The sequence below is a fragment of the Sciurus carolinensis genome, chromosome 9 (genome assembly GCF_902686445.1).
Source record: "Sciurus carolinensis chromosome 9, mSciCar1.2, whole genome shotgun sequence".
In the NCBI taxonomy this organism is placed as follows: Eukaryota; Metazoa; Chordata; class Mammalia; order Rodentia; family Sciuridae; genus Sciurus; species Sciurus carolinensis.
This window is the reverse complement of record NC_062221.1, coordinates 36,534,779-36,552,872: the sequence shown is the minus strand read 5'-3', so window position 1 is coordinate 36,552,872 and position 18,094 is coordinate 36,534,779.

The following is an 18,094-nucleotide window of genomic DNA, read 5'->3' as shown; positions in this document are numbered from 1 at the left end:
AAAGCTGGGTCTTGGTGGTTGACTACAACCCTGGTAGGGAGGTAGTGACCCACAACAAGCTCAGTGTGTTTATAATGTAGGTATAAACTTCAAAAGGATTTATTTTGAGACGTTTTCTTCAAAGTAGGAGAACCACTGTCATGAGTATGAGCAGTCCATAACTTTCTACCCCTGAGCAACTGGCATCTGAACCTCAAGGTCAAAAATTGAATTGTTCCATGGACGGCATAGAACCTCCTATTAAAGATGGTGTCACCATAGCCACTGTCAATGCCTTTGCACCAAGAGTTCCCAAGAGAGGCATTGCCTCTGTCATAGGACAGTTCAAGACCCATAATTCAGTCTCTGCTCCCAACAAAGAATGATACCATGGAATGAGATAAGACTTCTCCAGATTAGAAGGAGGAAAGAAAGGATGTCAGACTTAAGAATCACCTCTGATTTCCCCCAGAAAGTCTCAAGTCCATCAATAAAGTCAAGACAGAATACATATATTCAGAAGTAAGATTTTTCTTCTTACAACAGTCAAGGGACAACCAGTTCATTTTCAGTATAACACACTCTCTCAAGCTTTGTAATTCTATAATTCAAGGAATCATGGGATAGACACCATTCCTACTTCACTACCACTAAGTGTCCTGACTCTACCAGGAAACACTGCATCATGCCTTTAATGCCTATTTAAATCTCAAGAATTCCCAGCACCTTTTGTCACTTCTAAGTCATCCACATATACTGTCATAAGTTCTCGGTTAAAATGGTTCTCCATTGTTATTATTATTTTTGGACTTAAGACACCTGTAAACTCTTAATTTTATGATTTTTCTTTATTGATTATGTACAATGCTTCTGTAAAGAGAGGTATTCATTTGTCAACTACTTGATTATCCCAGTGCAGAATTCATGCAAGAAAAGAATGCCTGTTTGTTTCCCTGTAACCACCAATTTTTTAAATAGTTTACATCATTCTGCTTCTTCAAATGTTCCTTTTTAGAAATATTAGGAACTTTTTCTTTTCATATATTTAATGCCTTCCAATTCATTGTTTTGTTCTTTGAATCCCTATGGGTGATCAAATTGCCCAATCTTTTGCCAATAGAAATACATTATTGAGCCTCTCAAGCTTCTGATCATGACCATAGCAGTTATCAGTCACTTCTCTATGAAAATCTAATTCTTTTCAATGAAATGTATAATCCAAAACTATGTTCCAGATGCTAGAGATACTTTTATTGAATGAATTATTCATTATTTTAAATCTCTTTATGGTCAGAGCTAGGAAATACATACCTTTGTATATATGTTCATGTATGTATGTATTCAATTATTGCATTTAAAAATTTTTGTTTTGTTTCTCTTTATACTGAAAAGTACTGTGCATATAAAATAGTGCATATTTCATAAATGTCAATGATTTTTTTTCAAAAATTAAACACATTCAGCCAGGTATGATGGTACATGTCTGTAATCTCATTGACTCACAAAGATAAGACAGGATAACATTTGGGGTCAACCTCAGTCACTTCAAGAGACAGGCTAACTTAAGAGCTAACAAGTAGGGTGAAATCTCAGATTCTTCAAGCTTGACAATTTTAGAGATGGGTATGCACACATGACTTTTTAGAAAAGAAAAGAGGAAGACCTAATAAGCCAATAGTAGGATTTGAGAAAAATCTGTATAATCAGAGTGAAAATGGTAACAAATCTCTATAATTGTATGAGCAATAATTTTTCTTCCCTTAATTAACTGTTAATAAGGAAGTTGTTGTTGGCTGAGCAACAGAATATGTTCAAAGGAAGCTGTCCTGATTTTGCTAACTCTCTCTAGGTAAGGGGACTTTGCCAATGTGGCCATCTGCCTTGGTTGGGTTCCACTGAAATAACTAGTACTGAGATGTGTCCTTGGTTGGCAGAATACTCTGCCATTTTTCCAACAGCAAAGATGTGCACTTGTACCCCACAGGAATGAAGGGAAAATCACAACTACGACAGATAGATAATAGGAGGATTGGTTGAATACTGACTGTTTCACTTGAATGAGGCACCAAGGTACTTAAGAAAGAATTGTTATAGTGGGTAGTCTTACAACTCAGTCTTTTCTATGTTCTATCTCACTTATCAGTCAGTTGGGATGGTAAAAGACTATTTATTTATCATTAATATTACTGTCATTGTTATTATTATGATAATTATTTTGTTTTTCACTGCTTTCTGGCTCTTCCAAAGGAGTTTTGTTCCTTTGTGGAAAATTTCTCCTGAAAAAGGTAAACTTTTGTAAATAAAATTTCAAACATTGACTAAAATTGGTTCTCATTTCCCAGTTTGGTTTTCTAATGATGATAATGATAATCAAGTGGAGAAAATGACCCAAAGATAGCTATACAAATATTTGCAGTCAGCTCTGCCCCTTCAAAAATTCCCACAGTTCTTAAGTTGAAATCACGCCAAAAAGTAACAGATGAACAGGATTAAGATGAATTCCTCAAAGCATTTGCTGTTGTGAAAGACAAGCTTGAGTTACAGAGAAGGGTAAAATCCCATAGTCCTACCCATAAAACAAAGTGATTGACGCAGCTGAGTCAACAGACCGCACATGCTGAAAGGCTGTATCAGTCATGAAGATCACACACAATTATAGAACACTGTATGGGCTGAAATTGGAATTTTATTTGGTTCAGTCATGAGACATTGCCATACAACTTGTAGTGGAAAGAAAAAGCGAAGTTTTCTTTAGTGGAATGGAGCTACTTTTACACCCATGCTTTCATTACCTCTTCTACTCCAACCACAGCTAATGTGAGCAGAAAGAAAATAGGAGATGGGGTCAAGTTCTTCCTGCCCCAAAGAGAAAATGAAGGACTACCCATCCCTCTGAAAATGTTGGGAGAACACTGGAGAAGGTAGGAATGAAGTTGTATAACTTTGTTAGAAAAGAGTGTCCAAGCTTATCCTCCACAGACCCTTAAAAGATAAAGCTGTTTGATTCATCTCATGAAGTTTTAGCAATGTTCAAAGAAGAGAAGGGATACTGTGTGATATTGTTAATGGTGCACTTCAGGCCAGGAAAGTACAGATAGTCCCTTGCTCAGGATGGTTGAATATTCTGCTTGTTTGTTTGTTTGTTGGTATTTGTTTTTGCTCTGCTTTATGGTGATAAGTTTGAACTTGTCCCTGGTTAGTGACTTGCTGAGCTATTCTCTCTCACAGTAATGAGTCAGGGCAGTGAGTCACAGTTCTTAGCCCTAAGATTGTGAGTGTTAAGCAACCAAAACTTTATAGTTAATTTTGGTGCCAACTCATGATATTCAGGTACATTAAATGTATTCTGGACTTAAGATATATTTGATTTATAATGAGTTTACCTAGATGTCACCCACTATAAAACAAGAAACAATAATATACAAATGTTTCTCATCTGATGGATAGTGGAAAATTTATGTGGTTCATTTATGTATTTCCCTCTCTGATAAATGCCAGAGGAGATTCTCTTAATTGGAAGAAACTGAATGTAAATAAGAGTTATTAAAATAGGTAAGTCTCATTCCCAAACAGTCCAATCTTAATGACCCTTGTGAGCTCTAAATTGATAATCTGGAGGGGCCCCATGTAGTCATTTGGAAGACCTTAAGAGCAAAATTAAGATTTCTTTGTGGAAGACTAAATGCTAACTCAGGACTGCAGCATCAACTTTTGCTTGAGAGTTCTAGTCTACTAGCCTGCTCTATAGATTTTGGGCTTCCAAGTCCCCATAATTATGCATGCCTTGAAATATGCATACATACCCTACTGGATTTAGTTCTCTGGATAACCCTGTCGGATAAATAAGTACTTTTGTTGCTCTGGCCTGATATTCTTATTTAAGGATACATCAAATTCGACTCTACCTAATTAGCAATAAAGGGCTCAGATCTTAATAGTTGAATAAAAATGATGTATGGAAGAGCACAGATGGCCTGTCCTTCAACAACATCCTGGCTCTATATGAAACAATGGTAATTATCTGTCTGGAGAAATATTACACCCCAGGACCCGGTTTCACTTAAGGAAACACACTGAACTGACAAGACCCTGCATTTGCACGAGTTTCCTAAATGACTGGGTTTACTTCATTAATAGAATGTCAATAAAATGAAATAGCTTCTCCTGTGATGTAATGACTATCCAAAGAGAGGCAAAAGTGAACTTGGTGACTTCACTCAGTTTGGAAGCTCATTTATTTACTCTATCTAGGATTTCCCTGCTTGTCTCACTGTTTGATACTTAGAAAACCTTTAGACTGACAGATGAACTGTGAAGAGGAAGTAAATTTCAGGTGTTCATTGAACCATATCTGTCACTCATGTAGACTCCCCAAATAAGATTCCATTTTCTGATGAATCTCACTAGAATCAAGCTGTTGAACAAGACTACAGTGATCAGATTGCCATTGTTCATGACTGGATCCATCATCTTATCAAAGAAGACAATGTAAACACCATCAGAGACTAGACAGGAGCTGAAGGGCAGTTTCTGATGTGGAGGTCACTGTTTAATGGTAGATTATGACATCTGCCAATAGTTTACCGTTGGTCTTATGATGACAGAGGTCATATGGGATGGAATATCGCCCCAACCTGTTCCTCACAGATCAAACACATCAGATCTTTGGCTAGCTTTCAGTTGCAGTTGATGGTGTCTTATTACCATGTCATTTTTTCAGGTAACACTTTTCCTGTTTCAATCTAATCTGATGACACCATCATAACCCTTTAAGTTAGTCTGTCATGTGTTCAGATTTCTGAACTATTTTAACTGACAATCATGTACCTTTTAGTGCAAAAGTCAGTATTTGATAGTTTAGGTATATATCAATATGTCTTGGACTCTGACTTTCCTGTTTGCCTCTTTCATTTGTGATTACATAGGACCCTTCTGCATAATCCAAGACAAATGCTTCATCACAAAATTCTTAACTATCAGATCTATAAAATTACTTTCCCCCTTTTGCCATATCAGACAATATATTCAAAGATTTTCATGAATAGAATATAGACATTTCAGAGGACTAGTTGGTGTTACTTCTGCCTACTGTAGGAATTGAGTTAAATCAATTATGGTTTAGGCAAATGGAAACTTTTTAAACATTTACATGGTTCTAGATGAGGGGTCTAATTTTTTCTAGCAAAGTGCTAGATAGTACTGGAAATACTATATGCATTCTATACACATGTATAACTGTTTTCAATCCCCAGAACAGCAGTAAAATAAAATAAAAATAAACAAAAATAATATGCAAATTAAAAACAAGGTGATATTTTACACAAAAATGGGAAATTTCAAATAAATATAAAGATATGCATATTTAAATAATTAATATTTATATGTCACTGTTAATTATTCCAGATAGGTGTGCCAATTATTATAAAGGATATGACTGTCAATGAAGTCATTTATTTTTCTCATTTTTTATTTGTTCTGATTAATTATACATAGCAGTAGAATGCATTTGACACCTCATACATAAATGGAGTATAACTTCTCATTCTTCTCCTTGTACATGATGTAGAGTAGCTAGTCGTGCAATCATATATGCACATAGGGTAATAATGTCTGATTCATTCTACTATCATTTCTATCCCAAAATCCCTCCCCTCCCATCACTCCCCTCTATCTAATCCAAATTACCTATACTCTTCCCTAGCCCACTCTTCTTATTGTGAATTATCATCTGCATATCAGAGAAAATATTTGACCTTTGTGTTTTGGGGATTGGCTTATTTTACTTAGCATGCTCCAGCTCCATCCATTTACCTGCAAATGCCATAATTTCATTTTTTAAGGCTGAATAATAATCCATTGTGTATATATACCACAGTTTCCTTATCCATTCATTTGTTGAGGAACACCTAGGTTGGTTCTATAGTTTAGCTATTGTGAATTGAGCTGCTATAAGCACTGATGTGACAGCATCACTGTAGTATGCTGATTTTAAGTTCTTTGGGTATAAACCAAGGAGTGGATAATAAGGTCAAATGGTGATTCCATTCCATGTTTTCTAATGAATCTCCACACTGCTTTCCAGAGTGCTTGGATCAATTTGTTGTCCCACCACCTGTGTATGAGTGTACTTTTTTTCCCCACATTGTCACCAACATTCATTGTGACTTGTATTCTTGATAATTGCCATTTTGATTAGGGTAAAATGGAATCTCAGTGCAGTTTTGATTTGTATTTCTGTAATTACTAGAGATGTTGAACATTTTTTTTTCATATATTTTTGATTGTATTTTTTCTGTGAAGTGTCTTTCAGTCCATTAATTGATTGGGTTATTTGGTTTTTTGGTGTTTTTTGAGTTCTTTACATATCTTGAAGATTAATCCTCTGAGGTGCATGTGGTAAAGATTTTCTTCCATTTTGTAGACTCTCTCTTCATGTTATTGATTATTTCCTTTGCCAAAAAAAAAGCTTTTAGTTTGATTCCATCCTATTTATTGATTCTTGATTTTACTTCTTGCACTTTAGGTGTCTTGATTAAGGAAGTCAGTTCCTAAGCTGACATAGTGGAGATTTGTGTCTACTTTTTCTTTTATTAGGCACAGGTTCTCTATTCTAGTGCCTAAATCCTTGGTCCACTTTTGAGTTGAATTTAGTTTTATTTTGCTCCATATGAATGTCCAGTTTTCCCAGCACAATTTGTTGAAGAGGCTATCTTTTCTCCAATGTATGTTTTTGGTGTCTTTGTCTAGTATGAGATAACTGGATTTATGTGGGAATAAAACCATTTATTTTAATGTTTTAAAAATAAGAATCCTTTTATGGCCAATTTGTTGTTTTATCATACAATACTCATAGATGAAACAGAAAATATTATTTGACTAATAAAATTTATAAAATGTTACAATATGGAATTTCTAGCATGTACACATAATTTTAAAATAAGAAATTAATTACATAATAAAATTTTTAAAATAATGACAATATTGATTATAATTACATATGCAATTTTCATTAAAAATTCAGATAAAATTAAGGCATTTAAAATATATTAACAGTGAATTTCTCTGTGGTAGAAATTTTTTTAATCTTTAAAATTGTTTTACTCTTTTTTTCTAAATATATGCATTTTTCAAATTTACTATAAGGGTTAATAAAAATAACAATAGCAGAACTGAGGGTGTAACTCAGTGGTGGTGCACTTGACTAGCATGCAAGAGACTCAAGGTTCCATTCCTTGTATCACACACACACACACACACACACACACACACACACACACACTCACACATATTGTTTATATATTAAACAGTAATTCATGCTACTTAAAATTATATTCTTGTTTATGGTTCACTGTTACCTATTTGCAGAATTTAATTTTGGCATATTACATGAGAAATAGAAATTGCTCAAGGACCTTCATTTTTTAATAAGTGATTCAATGCAAAGATGTGCTTGTCTCTAATTTAATTACACTAATATATGCAAACAGATGCTGGTCTATGTTTATTTTTGCTCCATAGTCTTGCCTTTCTAAATAATCTATGATGTTGGACTTGCATTTCAGAAGTCATCACAAAATACTGAAAGTGGTTGATTAGCAAATAGGTGAAAAACTAGAGCTAAAATTTCATTGAAGGAAGAAATCAGAAAGTGGACAAAGAACTTGTAACATTGCCCATAGCATATCTAGGGTTGATAAGACTAGATAATTTATCACTATCTTATTTAAGAGGATAGTATTGCAGAATGAAATATAATCTCAGAAGAATGCATTTAAAAAAAATTATCCCATTTACACCCATTTTTCTTCCCATTTCTGCTATTACCTACCTAGTCTAAATGATGACAGGTTCTGTCCTGACTACTACTTGGCTGTACTACAATAACCCATAATGTATTTTGCACATAGCAGTCACATTAATATTTTTAAAACCTAATTAACATTATATCCCTCACCCTTCCCATCCCCTATTAACAGTCTCTTATGGTTTCCCATTAAAAATGGAATAAGTCCGAATTCTTCTTTTTTGTGTTTCAAAGCATCTTTATTATTATTACCTGTTTCAACAATCATAGAATATTTGTGACTTAGTTCAGCAAAATGTTGTTCTACTTATTGATTTTTTTTGGGGGGGCGGGACATACCAAGGGTTGAACTCATGGATGCTCGACCACTGAGCCACATCCCCAGCCTTATTTTGTATTTTTTTAAGAGACAGGGTCTCATTGAGTTGCTTGGCACCTCACTTTTGCTGAAGCTGGCTTTGAACTCATGATCATCCTGTCTCAGTCTACCAAGCTGCTGAAATTACAGGCATGGGCCATCAGGTTTCTTACTGATATTTTTAACTTCAAGAATTGAGGAAGGTCAGTGTAGCTCAAGATAACACAGAAATTCTAGAATCAAGCAAGACTATAAGAGAGAAGGGTCTCATGGTTATTCTATAAAACTTTCAAAGATTTGCTCTCAGCTTCCTAATTAAAAAATAGCTGCCAAGGCAAGTTCTATAGCCCCAAATTAAGAATGATATTCTGAAAAGTTTCACATCTTCTTCATGTTTCAAAGTATTCCCTGTCCATGTTTCTTGACATTGGTTATTCATTAGAATAATCTAGAGATTTAAACAACTCTCCAAGTATTTCTAATGTGAAGCATGACAAAAGTTCTGCCCCACATGGTTTCTCCCGACTATTTCAGTCTCAGGTGCTGTAAGACTGTTTCTTCCTCAGGTCATCTTCTTCCCATCACAATGTCTTTTTCTCTTGCTATTTCCTGCCTTAGGCCACTGGTACCTGCTGTGCCTTCTGCCTGGAATCTTCACCAAGATGTTCACAGGACTTCTTGCCAGAAAGGTATTAGTATAATGTCAAATCTTCAGAAATGGGTACAGAAGTTGTTAATCAATAGTAGCAGTAGCTCATTTTATAGTGAGTCATTTTCTATTATACCTCAGGTTATTTTGTAAAAATAATAACCTAAGACAGAGAGATCATCTGCCATTTCTACTTTTGTAGACCTAGTTCTTTGATCAGTGTCCCACAAAAGGTGATTGAAAGAATGAACTGAGAATAATAAGTCTTAGGAAAAATGAAATTATTTCATTTGTTTGGTAATAATGTACAAAAATTTACAGATATAGTGATAGTAGAAAATATAACTGTAGAAGTTTGTACTCTCTGATATGATGGTAACAATGTGACATCATGCTGGTCAGCAATGTGAACTTGCCAGGCCCTAATCAGCAATTGAAGTATCTATCCCACCCCCACTGATTTCAATTCTGCTCTCTGAGTGTTGTACTAAATCCAGGCTTCTCTCTTAAAATGGTCACAAGTTACTGGTTTTTGCCTCTTGGAAACCATATAAGAAATGACACTCCCCAGATATCCTAAGTCTAAGAGAAAAACTCACGAGCAATATACATGCTTCTTTGAAGCTTCTAAATTTTGTGAGAGTTTTGTTACTTAACAACTGATATGCAAAACAATAACTAAAATTTAATGGCAATAGGCACTGTGCTAGATGTTTTATAAGGATTGCGTCATTTATCCTTTTGACCCTCATAAAGGCTAGGTGATATAATTTCTTGTGTAAAACACAAGTGTAAAATAATAATCAGGGTCAGAACATGGAGAGTCTGACTCAAAACCGTGCTATTAACTCTGTCATTTATGAAGAAGACATTAATGAGACTCAGTCAAGATGTTTCGATAATTTACTGGATGTTTATCCCCAAGACTCAAAAAATGTTGAAACCACATGCAGCCCAGGTACTTCCACTATTCTTTATGAAATAAAGTGCTGAGAAACCTAAGGGAAAGCAAGCAAAGCAATGGAAGATGAGGGGTAAGTGTCATCTACTCCCCATTTGGCAAACTAAGAGATGTACTAGGGACACATACAATGCCTTCTGGAAAAATGAGGGAAACACATTTTTCAGAAACTTTTTTTTTATAGGAAAAAAGTTATGTTAGTGTTTGAACTAGGGTTTTTTGCTTTTTTTTTTTTTTTTTTTTTTTGTTGTTGTTTTGTTTTGTTTTTTTAAAACAGGCCTTACCCTATACAAGTCTGCTTCAAAATGGATTTGAAGCACTTCTGAAAATTCTTTTGGGCCCTTAAAATTCTGGAAGTTCTTAAAATATAAAAATTATATTCTTCCAGTCCTCTACTGACAAATACTTCAACACTTTAGTCTAGAAAAACGGTCCTATTTTTACTACTACCCTAGTAGTAGTAAAGTTTAGCTGGGACTAATAGCAAGCATTCTCTGAAAAGACATGTTTAAAGCAATCTAAACCTGTTCTATATCCTCTTTTTGACATAATACTTTCCTATACTGGCTGTATTTTCCCTCCTACAAATAATTTATAGCTCTAGCATGAATTAGTTTTTATAATAACATTAAAATATAAAGACATGTTTAATTGAACTAGCAATAAGGCGCTTCGTTTATAGTCTAGCCATTAAATTCCTGAATATATTGTATTTAAATGTTGATGAGACTGTTATCTTTCAACTACCTTCAACTGTTGTGGTAGTGGTAGTGTTTTGTTTGGGAAAAATAAAATAAAATGTGAATTCCAAGATTAAAGTATAAAATGGCTAGGGGTTCTCAAGGTTTTTACTCAGTGACATAATTCAAGCCAAAGTCACAAAATTTAACTTTGTATTCTATTAAATATTTATGTATTTCATATATGATTATAAATATGCTGTGAGCCACATCTGAAACTATAGGTTTCATAGTAATTTCAAAGAAAAACTGCATGGGCAAAACTAAACAGGCAAGGAAGTCTATTCAAGACTGCTGGCATTGGTAGAAAGACTGAACCCAACTTCAATGAAACAGTTTGACTGCTGGGTGGGGAGGACTCAGGCCTCCTGTGTGTACTGATTGGCTTTACGCAAGGGAAAAATAAACTTCCTAAAAATATTTTTATGGCATAATGTCATAAAACATTTTATAACGTGAGGTAAGGTACTTACCAAACGTGGTTTTCTATAAGCCCAGAGACTAGGAGATAGAAGTGACATCTCGTTTACAAGTTCATCCCAAAGGGATGGCTACCAAGTTACCTGTGTGCTAAAACTGACAAGAAACGTTTTGAGGAGAGTTATGTATTTCAAAAGAGACTGAAAAAGAACTGTCATTATGCGTTTTCTAAACTAAACAGTCGAAGAAAAGGGAGGTCAAGCCCCAGGAAACAATGAGGCTATCTTATTCAGAAAATTATGGTGCCCATTGTTATTTTTGATGTAACAAGGGAAATATCTATGTGAGTCTGTGCACTCTATGTGTGGAATAAAGGAACTATAAGGAAGGGATTTCATTGAACTAAAGAGTGTGTGACTAGACTGGCTTGATTTAATTAAAGACCATCTGTATTTGGAATACAAGTTCATTGGAAACAACTGCTGAAACAATGGTACAAATAATTCTGGAAGTTTTGAATCCTTTAAGAGCAATTAAACCGCATATTTTTGGTCAGTGAGCTGATGGATCAGAACTCAGAAATTTTAAAGCCTGTTTTATGAAATTGAAGGTATATTTCATGCCAATTCATAATGACCATGGTTTTCCTTTACAAATTCTTTTTGGCTGTAGAAAAGGAATTCTTAATGCCATGGGCACTCCAGAATCTTTCCTACTTCTCTGTGTATATGTATATAAAACTCTCAATAAAGCATTTCTTCTTAATGACTAATTAGACCTATTATCTACTGATCCCATGAGAGGACAGAGAACAAGTCATTAATTTAATCTCTACTAAACCTTTTATTAGACATGCATATAAAAATTTCAGTGTTCTTGTTCTGACCAATTTGTTTATAAAAGTACTAAGAGAGACAGACTTGGGTAAAAAAATTTAGCAAAAAATATGTGGCAGAAAAGTACAAAAAGAGGCTATTTAAATTTTATATATTTATAAATCTGAATTTCATAAGGAAAGAATCTATAATAGAGCTAGAATTCTTTCATTGTATAGACATCTAGTGCTCAGAATAACTGACCTAATGTAAAATTACTTAAAATTTTCATTCTCATAAGTCGACTCTTTTTTTAATGGTTTCTAAAAGTTATTCCTATCTTGAAAACAATCAATTCATCTTTGATATTATTTTTGAGTGACATTTTACAAGTACATTTGGAATAATTTCCCATTTGTTTCCCTTTCACTCACTCTAAATATATATTCCAAATTTGTAGTCCATACAATGTTCTTTGGAATACGAATATACCAGATACATTGGAATACCAGATACATTGGAAAGATATTTTTGTATCATTGCTAGTAACAAAAAGTTGGGTTCTCTCTTCCTCTGGAGATACATGGTATTCTTTGAATGTATATTCCTTGCTTTAACCCAAAGATGTTTCTTTCTTGCCCCGATTCTCCCTTGAAAATGTTTATACTAATAATACCATCTATGATTTTGAAAAGAAGAAGGAGGAGGAGGTGGAAGAGGAAGAGGAGGAGGAAGAGAAAAAGATTGAAGAGGCAAAAATCAGTGTATTTTCTACCTTAACCTTTACTCTTTGTGTCGCCGTGATCAATCTTTTAATTTCCCTGAGAAATTCAGTTTCCTCAGCTGTAAAGTGCCAAAGACATTAGGAACTACTTAATAGCACTGCTAAGATTATAATTGATAATCTATGTGCAAGTGCTTTTATAAGATTTAGGACATAGTTAATATTGAAAAACTGGTTACTATCATAACTGAAAATATTCAGAGAATTTAAAATAGGGCAGATGGATTTCTACTTATTTTAAGTCATTTTATTAAATTATATGTGTCAATTTGCCAAAATCACTTTCTTTATTTACTATTCAAAAAAACACCTTTCTTAGAAATTAGGTTTTATAAAAGTAAATACAAATTGTAAGAAATCTCAAAATGCCAGTCTCTTTTTGTTATATTTCTGTTTATATTTTCTATTTATTCATCATTCAGTTTCAATATTTTGGGGAATTTATTCATTTTGTCTAAGTTATCAAATATCATGGCTTGTAATTGTTCATACTAGTATCTTATGATCTTTTTTTATACTATGAGGTCTCAGAAGTTGTGTGTCTTGATAAATTTCTCTGATTACTCTGTTTTTCTTAGTAAGTCTAAGTGTGTGCTCATTTTATTTTTTCAAAAACCAAACTGCTAGTTTGATGTATTTTTCTATTATTTTTCTGTTCTGCATTTTGTTTGTTTTCCAGCCTTTCTTTTCTTCTTTTTGACAACTTTGTTGTTATTAGGGATTCCTTCCTAGTTACTTAAAGTATAAATTTAGGTAGATGACTTGCAATCTTTCCTGTTTTTTAATGGAAGCATTCATCACTATAAACTTTCCTCTTAGGGCTTTTGATGCAGCCCCAAATTTTTGGTGTGTTGTTTTTTTGTTCATGTTGGTCTTGTGGTATTTTCTAATTTCCATTTTTATTTCTTCTGTAGCCCAATGGTTGCTCAATATTATTTTGTTCAATTTTTGCACACTTGTGAATTTTCCAGTTTTCTTTCCATTACCGATTTCCCATTTCATTTCATTAAATTAGGAAAAAATAAATGCTTAGTATGATTTTAATCTTCTGAAATTTATTGAAACTTCTGTTGTGACCTACTGTGTGATCTATCCATAGGAATATTCTACTTGTTCTTAAGAAGATTGCACATTTTGTTGCTTTTGGGTGAAATGTTCCACCTTGGACCGTGAGGTCCATTTTTTCTCCAGTGCAGTTCAAGCCTACTCCTTCTTTCTACTGATTTTCTATCTAGATAGTAGTGGTATTGTTGTAACATTATCAGGAGTCCTATCTGGAGAAATCAAGCAAGAAAAATTAATAAAAGATATCCAAATTAGAAAGAAAAAAGTAAAATAATCTCTGCTTTTATAGTACATTTTGATTTTACATGGAGGAAATCCTAAATATTTTTTAAAGTCTTAGAAGTAATAAATAAATTCAGCAGAATTAGAGGATATAAGAATACTGTAATCCCATTTACAATAAAACAAAAAGGGTAAAAAATACTTATACTTACAAATAAACTTAACCAAGGAGGTAAAAGACTTGTGTTCTGAAACCTACAAAATATTGAAAAATAAATGAGATAAATAAATGGAAAGACACCCCATGTTCATGGGTTGGAAAATGCAACATTACTGAAATGTCTTTGCTACCCAAGGTGTTCTACAGATCAAATGTTATCTTCATTAAAATCACAATGGCATTTTTATAGAAATAGAAAAATTAATTCTGAATTCTTATGCCACTACTAAAAAACCCAGATTAACCAAAACAATCTTTAGACAGATTAACAGATAGAGGCATCACCCTTCCTGATTTCAACATATATTACAAAGTTATGGTAATTAAAACAATATCATACTGACATAAAAACAGAAACAGACCAATGACAACAAATAGCCCAGAATTAAATCCATTCATACATGTTTTACTAACTCATGACAATGACATAGAAGTACTATGAAATAGGAAAAATTTCTTCAACAAATATTTTTGGAAATGCTAGACGTCCACATGGTAAGGAGTGAAATTGGACCCCTATTGTTAGGGGCAGTTGTGGCTCATCCACAGTTCCCAGAAAAACACTCTGCAGACATGAGGTCTCACACAAGGGACTTTATTTCATGCAGACGATTCACATCGGCTCTGGGAAAAGGAAAGAAAAAAAGCAAGATGGCTCGTGGCCTCTCTCTCGCGGGCTCGGAAGAACCAATAGCATGTTAGGACTAAACGTGGGAGGCCAGAAGATTACTGGCAGTAAGCCGGAAATTCCTGTAACCAAAGAGGCGGGAAGAACGCAGACTGACAGGTGATGGGGAGGCCGGAAATTCCTCTAACGGGAGAGGCAGGCGATGGCAGATTGACAGGTGGTTGGGAGGCCAGATTTCTTACACCTATTGTATTACATTCTCCAGAAAAAGAGAATCATAAGCAATATATAGCTATATAGGAAGAGAATAATTATGAGAGTTTGGCTCACAGAATTATGGAGACTAAGAAATTCCACATTCACAGTCTGAAAGATAGAGGTACAGGAAAATTGGGGACTTAGCTCTGATGCAACCCTAAGGCCTGAGAATACCGTACCTCACAATTTTATTCTATTCTGGCTCTCAAAGGATTGGATTATACCCACTCACTTTGGTTAGGGTGACTTTTACTTAATTAACGGATTCAAATTCTATTCCCTTCTAGAAACACCCTCACAAACACACCAAGGAATAATGTTTTAACAATTCTGGACATCAAGTCAAGTTAACACACACAATTAACCATCACAACTAACTTACACTCTTAAAAATTACCTTAAAATAACCAATCACTTAAACATAAGACCTAACACTATAAAATTTGGAGGAGAAAACACGGTAGAAAATCTTCCTGACATTGGATTTGGCAACAATTTCTTACATACAACACCAAAATCAACAGCAAGAAAAATAAAAATAGACCAGTGGGACTATGTCAAACTGAAAATGCAGCCTAAAGAATGGCAGAAAAGTTTTTGGAAACCATATACCTGATAAGAAACTGTTATCTAAAATTTATTGGGAAGTCTCACAACTTGATAACAAAATACAACCTTATTAAAAAATAAGCAAAGATCAGACACGGAAAAACAAGTACCACTTGACCTCACTCATGTGTGGAATCTAAAAAATTTGATGTCATAGACAATGAGGGCAGATTATGATTAATAAAGGAAAGGAAGAAGGGATAAGAGATTAAAAATAGGTAATAAGTTGCAATTAAATAGCAGTAGGAAGTTTTGGTGTGATTGCACAGTAGAGTGACTATAGATAACAGTAATTTACTGAATATCTCAGAAAGCTAGAAGGAAGTATTTGAATATTTTTATGATAAAGAAACGATAGATGATCAAGGGAATAGTTACATTTATCTTGATTAAAACATTTTGCAATATGTACAAGTCTCTGTACTTAACAAGGTATCCTATTTGTATGTTCAGTTTTTATGATTTATGTACCAACTAAAATAAGTTTAGGTCAGGCACACTGGTACACATCTGTAAATCCAAATACTCAGGAGGCTGAGGCAAGAGGATCACAAGTTGGAGGCCAGTGTGGGCACTTTAGTGAGACACTGCCTTGAAATTAAAAAAAAAAAAAAAAAGAAAAAAAAAAAGAAAGAAAGAAAAAAAGAAAAAGAAAATATAAATGTCTGGGGATGCAACCTAGTTGTAAAGTACTCCTAGTTTCATTCCCCAGTACTGCAATCAATAAATCAATACATACATATATATATAACTCCTCATTCTTCTGGTTATACCTGATGTAGAATCACACCAGATAGGGTAATAATGTCTGATTCATTCTACTATCATTCCTACTCCCATGCCTCCTCCCCTCCCCCTCTACCTAGTCCAAAGTACCTCTATTTTTTCATAGCCCCACCCTCTTATTGTGAATTAGCATCCACATAGCTAAGAAAACATTTCACCTTTTTTTTTTTGGATAATTAAATATTTTAAATTTTGATATAATAAAAACTAAAGAGCCCTAAAAGGGTTATTTATTCATTTTTTTACTATTTTCAATGTATATAATGTATTTTTGTTGCCGATAAATATAAATGAGGAGAAATGCACAGCTCACCATGTTGAGGTGGGCATACTTATTCTGATAACAGCCATTAAACCCTCTCTCAACACTTTTTGATGCTTGTTTCTCATGAAGAGAAATTACATGCATTAATATATTAAAATATACTTAAAATACATTGATAAATATAATAAATACACTTAAATAAATGGATAATATAAATGACATGTTTGTAGGTATTCAGTTAAATAACAAGGTAGTACAAAATATCAACTGAATATGGCTATTTGGTAAGGGGAGCCATGTTAAATATTAGATAGACCCACTAGAATCTTATATTCTAAGAATAATAATATCTTCCATGTAAGTCACTAATGAAGGAATTAAGCTATCACATTATTATTTCTATTTATAAAAATCTGAATTTATTTTCTTTTTTGTTTTGTTTTGTTTCTCTCTTGTTTTAGAGTATAAGTTTAAATAAGGTAAAGGTCATGTCTATTTTATTCACCTTGCTGCGATCAATTCAAGGTCAATCATATGAGCTGAATAAAGTTTCATTTTATTACTTTAATTAATGTCATTTTAATTTAAATACCATCTTATAACTTTACCATACCCTTTTTCAGCAAACTTGACTCAAATTTGGTTATATACTTTCCAAAAATTAAATTCACCTTAAAATGATAAACATTTTTGATTAAAAAGAATACTCAAAAGAATGCACTCTGACATTTGAGAATAACCCCCAAAGAGAAGACTCAGAAACATTGTAAGCAACATCAGCAAACTTAGGGTAAATGAATGGTTTTATATTGTTGTTACTGACTGTTGTCTCTACTATGTGTGTGTTTTTGATTGTTTTGTTGATAAACCTTGTATATACTTCACAATTATGAAATAGAAAACACAAATCTTCTCAGCCTTAGTTCACACTTAATGCTAACTTTTAAAGGATATTTTTAACTTTATAAATCCCTTGAAATTAACAGAGATGTTATTTACAGTTTTCTTGGCAATTATTACATTCTGAAAACAAAAGGATAAGTTATATTAACATTGGATTGGAAGTGTAACTCAGTGGTAGAGGATTTGCCAGCAAGACCAAGGCCTGTAACACCAAGATGAGAAAAGAAAGAGGTGAGGGAGGAGGAGGATGGAGCAGGTAGGGAGGGAAGGAAGGAAGGGAGAAAAGCAAAAACATAGTAAATTTCATAAATTTAAATCCAAGTTAAAAGTTTTATGATTTGTTTGTTTATACGTTAATCTGTTTATCAATTCCCAGAAATTTGATCCTAATTTGAATTCATGCCCTCTATCTATAAATATTTATAATTTCAATTGACCTTTTAATTTATGCTTTCACTCTATAAATATTTATTCTATGATTTCTGAATATCATGAATTCTGCAAGGTGAGTAAAATAGACATGACCTTTACCTTATTTAAACTTATACTCTAAAACAAGAGAGAAACAAAACAAAACAAAAAAGAAATGAAGCATTTACTGATCTCGTGAGTACTCTGAAGAAAATAA